Source organism: Cajanus cajan, chromosome 6 (genome assembly GCF_000230855.2).
Source record: "Cajanus cajan strain Asha chromosome 6, NIPB_CcT2T_4, whole genome shotgun sequence".
Classification (NCBI taxonomy): domain Eukaryota; kingdom Viridiplantae; phylum Streptophyta; class Magnoliopsida; order Fabales; family Fabaceae; genus Cajanus; species Cajanus cajan.
The window spans coordinates 41,948,327-41,955,604 of record NC_138522.1 but is presented as its reverse complement, the minus strand read 5'-3'; positions in this window follow the sequence as shown (position 1 = coordinate 41,955,604).

Genomic DNA, 7,278 nt, shown 5'->3' with positions numbered 1-7,278 from the left:
TAAATCAATCACTATTTTATGCAATAATGTTTTTAAGGACTTTTTTTAACGAGAGAATTTGTAGTAATTTTTTTATATTCATATCTATCTAACTAAATTCTCGAACAGAAGGGAACAATGTTGCATCAAAATGTTGCATTTGATTCTTCCTAGTACTGGAGGGATCCACCGAACTTCTTGAGAAGTGTTGCGACTACTAGTAGCAGTCTTTGTAAGCTGCCTGGCTTGATTCCATGATGAAAGAACATCTTTTGCTGCATGCAAAATTTCATAACTATCCCATCTCTTGTCTTCCCATAGCTTTTTGTTTCTACTGTGCCATATGCTCCAAAGAGTCATTGCAGACTCACAAGCATGCTTATGGTCCCAATTCTACAATGCAGCAAAAATAAAGTTTTTCAAATTATCAAAATTTTCCTTTAATGAATTGACGTGATTACCCAAGGGGCCGTTGTTCCAGCATTGTTGTGCAACATAACAATCAAGGAACAAGTGCCAATCATAAATCATTTTTATTATGATTATTACAAAAGACAGATTATGAAGGGCACAACAATCCTCTGTGATGAAGGTTAACTCTTGTGGGTAGCACATTTCTACAAACCCTCCATCGGAATTTTTTTTTACTTTAGCAGGGATATGTATGTTGTAACAGTCTAATTTTCACAATATTGTTTGAGGCACAAAAGTTCAATAGGGGTACACGCTTATAAAGTATTTGAAATATCTTACTTTTAATGCTATTTTAAATTTCAGTTTATTAATTTTGATTTATTAGTACTTTTTGGGTTATATCATTATTGCGCTTAAACACCGCCGTACGGCCCGTATCAGCTCAATGCTATTATTATGCCAGGCCCAGTATCAATATCATTTGGTTCTAGAAGTCAATTTATAATCAAGTGGCTGTCCTTGTCATTGAAGAAATATCACACGTCCTTCCCATCTTATTTTATGAAATTAAAGTCGAATATTCTGACAAGAGAATTTAAAAAGTTTGCAAATTTAAATATTAGTTTTATTAATATTAACCTTTTAATTTAAATGAATTTTATAAATAAAATAATAGATGGCTTTTACTATGAATATTAAATATTTTATTAAATAAGAATAAATTAAGACAGGCCTTTGAAATTTAGCATAACATTATAAAAAAATACATTCAACTGAAAATACATAACCTTTATTGATATAATATATCAACATTTAAAAATTAATTCAAATTAATATTTGCAAATATTATAATAATAATCTTAAATGTTAATTTGTTTCTTTTTTTATTTTAAAAAAAGTCTTCAATTTGACATAGTTTACACGTGTATCAAGATTTGATGTTTAAACTTTATATTGAAAACCAATTTGAAATTGGAAGCAAATTTAAGTAATAATATATTTGTTAGGAATACAAATTTAGAAATCAAAAAAATAAAATTAATTGCTTAATGTTAAAGAAGTTATGAGTTAATAAAGAAGAAAATAACTCCCAAAATCATTTTTATTTAAGAGTAAAGTCTTAGATCTACAATATAAAGAAAGATAATTGATAATGTAATGACAAAATGGACATTATGATATCAAAAATTTCTTATGGATTGTACCATATTTGACACAACTTGTTTTATATATTAAATAACTTATAAGGTAATATAAGGAGTGATAAATGAATGGATTGGATAATTTTTTCAATGGATTATAAAGGATTATATAAAAATAATTTATTAATTTATTTAAATTTATTAAAAATTTATATAAAAATTTAATTTATTTAATATATTTAAAGAAATTTTTTTTTCCAAATTCATTCATTAACAAAATTTTCATGAATGAATATCAAATCCTTCTATAAAAGTAATATTTTAAAAATAAATAAATTTATTTTTAAATATTTTATATCTTCTTTTCTTTATAAACAATTACATTCTTATATAGTGTTTTAAAACTTATAAGATTTTTGTTTTTATGTCAATATAATTTTTTAAAATTTTAATCTTTTAAAATTTTAATCTAATAAACATCTTATATTGTAATCTACTAGATTTATAAAAAAAAAATAGTAGATAATGAATCATTAATCATTCATAAAATTAAATAAATAAATTAGATCTGATTATTTATTTTTATTATAATAAATTGATTGAATAAATATTCTTATGAATGAATTACATGAATAATTAATAGATATATTTATTTGTCATAGTAAATATAATCGTGTCCGAATCAACACACTTAGACTCGATTCATCACGTAAAGCAAAGTGTAAAGATAATTCAATTTGACCAATGTTAATTCTTTTTTTTTTTTTTAAATTAGGAAATGGATCGCAGAATTATTGTAACATCCCGAATTTTTTATTGATAAATAGTTAATTATTATTTATTTTATATTTGTGGAGATTATGTTCTTATAGTTATTTTATTGGGTTTTATAGAATATTTTAAAAGTTTTTAATAATTATTAGTATTTTGATAATGAATATTTATGCAAATTATTTTTGTAATATTTTGATTTTTAGTAGCCCAGAACGGACCGTTCTCAAACTGGAACGGGTCGTTCCAGACTACTAAAATGGCCTAAAAAGACTAGGTTAGAACGGGTCGTTCTACTACACGATTTTATGAGTAATATGCAATTCTAGAACGGGTCGTTCTGGTTTGAGAACGAGCCGTTTTGGATATGAAATTTGCGTAGGACGAATGAGTCCAGAACGGGTCGTTCTGGATTCGAAACGGACCGTTCTGGCCACACCTGATACCTATAAATAGAATGCTCTAGCACTCTAAAAATGCATTTTTTCACTTTTGACCTTTTTTCTTCTATACTCTCGAAGACCAAGGGGAAGTCAGAGGAGGAGATTAGCAAGGTCTTGTTTTGGTTTCAGCTCCTGCTTATCGAGATAAAGGGGGGAGTGAGAAATCTCACTTTGGGTGTGAAAATGTATGTTGGGTAGTGGGATTGGCCCCCAATCCTATGTTTGTTATATGCTTATTTATGAGGGATTTTTTTCAATTATATATGTTTCTTCTATTTGCTTTATTTATATGTAAATATAAATGTGTAATTTGAGATCTCTATGGGTTCCCGTGGGAAACCCTAAGAGAATGCATTAGTAATTGTAAGAGGCAAATTTTAAATGTTTTCTTCTTTACCTCATGAGTTTTCTGTTGTGTTCCTTAATGTTTGTTGAGTGTAAATATGTGTCTAATTTTGAAATAAACAAGTTTTGATATGAATTAGAATGTTTTGTGAGTTCCTGTGGGAACTTTATGAGAAACAGGCATATTTTTAATATTTTCTGTTTTAGCTTCTGATTGTTCTGTTATATTCTTTATTGTATGAGATGTATGAATATGTATTTAATTTTGCAAATAGATGAGTTTTGATATGAATTAAAATGCTCTATAAAAATGGTGAATATGATGCGATAATGTGATAATGTGAATGTGATGATGTGAATATGATGATGAGAACATGATGATGAAATGTGATGATGAGATGTGATGATGTGATGTGTTGATGACATGATGATAATGAGACATGATAATGTGATATGGGAATGAGACATAATAATGTGATATGGGAATGAGACATGAAAATGTGATATGAGAAAAGCATGGAGTCTTGATTGACATGCATCATATACATAAATGTTTTTTAGGGTACGATATGGAATACACCGCTAGAGAAGGCCCCCTAGTGTAAAAGCTTTGGAGATTAGTCCTTGGAGATAGCTCAGTTTGTAAGTCTCAGTCTCACCTATTGTGTGCATGAGATGTATCTTGCGCGACTTAGCTATCCCGACGAGACTCTGGTAGTATGTCCTTCTAGTGAGAGTGCGCAGAAGGTGTGACCCCGCATGTACTCCTAGACTACTCTTCGTGTATTGCTAGGGGCAATACGCCATGTGATATGTTACTGGCGCCACATGCATGATAAAATGTAGTCCGTGTCCATATACATGTGCATTTTAATGTTATAGAAAAATTGATATGTCTTGAATGATTGAAATGTGATATTATTATTAATTTATCTATGTTATATATATGTTTTGTCTGTATTTGGCTATCTGGTGTATATTCCTACACCGTGAAGTGAGATGTTTCTCATTCCCTTTTCTCGTGTTGTTTTTCCTTGACTGTCTTACAGGTAATTATCAGTATGAGGTTGAGGATGTTGGTGATGAAGCTTGGACTTCTATATTAGGATTTGCTCTAATAGGATATGTGACATTGGGGCGTAGATAAGATTAGATTAAGATGTTTTTATTAAATTATTTAGTAAGACCTTATATTATTTCTTTGTAATTTCCGCTGATTAAGTTACTGTTTAAGTTATGGATGTGATATCCTCTATTTAAACATGTTTGATATTTTAATTATAAAAAAAATTATGTTATTCAATTTTTGTTATTTATGTTATGGTATGTGGAATAGAGGGTGTCACAATTATGATTAATAATGGTAGTTGAATTGTAATCCTTGATAACTTTCTTTAACTTTTACATCTTAAAACATTTAATAATGTATTTTTGTTATCATTCGTGACTATATCAGAAGGATATGAAAAGTGTTACAACATCGGTTGTGTAACAATTAAAGTAAAAATTTACGCAACTAATATAAAAAAGTGACACAATAATATTTATGTAATTAGACGTAATTATTGTACATCAGTTTTAAAATATTTGGTGTAAAGCATATATATATATATATATATATATATATATATATATATATATATATATATATTTATATTTATATTTATATCAATTTAAATTAGAATTAATGTAAAAAAATGATTTTCACATCAATTCAAGTCGGTGGTAGAAGCACATCCAAGGCTATATGGTGACAATTGCTTCCACAACATATATTTGTTTTACTTATATATATTTAAAAGACATGTTTTGGATCCGCAACTGTTTCCAGTATGCGTTTTAAAATTATAGAGCAAAACATTTTAGATTACAGATTTTTTTTGGGACTTGGATCTGGGCGGGAAGAGGAAGAAGAGACACAACTGGATGTAGGTAGGGATTTGGAGGTTGTGGATAGACATATCTGGGCTTAAGGTGCTGCACGAGGGAGAAGCCAGGAAGTTAAGAGTATTCACGGTAATTTGTGTTTATGTGACATTTTGCTTTCTATTTTCAAATTCATTTTTAGATAAACCAATAGTACAACTCAAATAGTTCAGAACTTCTATTTCTTGAGTAATGATTGAGGTTTAATCTCTACTTTGAACACGAAATTGTAATTGAGTAATACCATTTTATTTCTATAAAATTAACTCAATAAAAAAGAATTATATTTTCTTATCAAATTAAAAAAAAGAGTAATTCATATATAGTTCATTCCCCCATGCAGTCTTTATAATATTTTTGTTTAATTAGAAGAAGTATTCTTATTTATTCAGTTCCAACAAAAACTTCCCGATATAAAAACCGAATTACTCAACAGCACATGGATCTGTATGTATGTTGGTATAATACGTACATAACTATGAGAATGACTGCTTATTATGAATATGATTGTTCTAACTACCTTCTTTACATCATTTTCTTCATTGATGTTGCCACTTGCAGGACAGACATCGCTTCCAAGGCGTTATCACTATTTTTTTATACAATAATTGCCAATGTTTGTATATGCCATAATCCATCAATCAAACAGCACCAGCTACGGTTACTAACACATTAGTCGGTAGATATCTGAATTTTTTAAGCATGTACCTTAGGGTTCGATGTCTTGACTAGGCCTAAGGAGAGGATTTTGTTGAGAGATGCAAAACTCACTTTCATTATCTCTACACTTCAAAAAAAATTAGCCTTTCACTGGTTGAGAATATTTTTAGTATAAAGTAAAAAAAAAAAAAAAAACAAAAAAACAACAACAGCAGGGGTCTAACAAGCTTAGTTTAGAGGTTAGACTTTAAAAATCTTATTTAAATGAACATAATTGCTATGACATAAGAATCTTTAAGTAATACACAACGTATGGGGTAGGATTAGGTGGTGAAAATTTTTCCCACACTTTTAAATTAGGAGAGTATGGAGGGGAAGAAACCTAACCACATTGTGATTTTCTTTGTTACTTTGACAACCATGCCAAACTTGACCTCAACCAATCGAATTATTCAAGTGCCTTTGACAAGGCATACTCCAAAAAGGTACGATTAGATTAATCAACAAGTCCACTACTGGTGCATAGACATCTGTTAGATATCAGCTTCATTGCGAAGACTTTGTAATCTTAGCTATATTTTTTTATTTTTTATTTCTCTTCATGAAGGCTTAGCAGTCAACTTCTTAATGGAAAAGGAATCAAATCTAACTGCTCACGATGGAAATATAAGACTTGTTTTGCCTTTTAAGCAGCCATTTCTCTTTATTATGGTTTCGAATTTGCAGCATATTTCAAAGATTTCCTAATGTGGCTTAAATAAGCCATCACTTATGGATGATTATATGTCTAAAATTTATTCTCAAATAAAACCTCCCACTTGCTCAGTGGAAAGTTGGGGTACTGAAAAAATAATAAATTTGGGTTCTTAGGACAGTGTTGTGGATCTGCTCAAGGTATTTTGTTTTCTGGTACTCTTCTAGCTTCCCACATTTTTCAAAGATGCAATTTTCTCTGGAGATGAAGTGACATAATTAAGGAGAAGAAAAGAATTTTACAAAAACTCCCTTTTAATTTGTAGATTATTAGATTAAGATGTATTGCTGCAAGCTTAATCCTACTATACCTTTCTAGCAAGCTAATTAAGGTTATATAACCAATCGTACATAATTATTAAGCATCTTCTAACTCAGGCAAGGCAGATAAATCAAAACCTACACAAGAAGAACAGACATTGAAAAAAAAAAGGTTTAATTAACCAATTAATCAGATGTCTTGTATATATATATTATCTTTTAATGGAACATATTTGAACTCTTCTAGATAAGAATATTTCATTATTACTCTAAAAGCATTTGAGGCCAAACTCTTTTTATGTTGTGCATTGTAGACTGATCGCAATATATGCGCTTCTTTGCTGATTTACAAGAGATTGAGCCCTCAGACTTTGCGTACTGATTTGAGTACGTTCTTGAATCAAGCCCCTTAAATCGAAGAAACAATTCGTAACATTTTTTTTTAATTTAGTAGAAAAAAAATAGCTTTTGCTCCACATCTGGAGCCTGGACTAGCAATGGTTGAGATTCTTGAGAAGAAAGTAAACAGTATATATGTAGCTCTTTAAATTGTATTCTTCAGTTAATGGAAAAATAATTCTCCG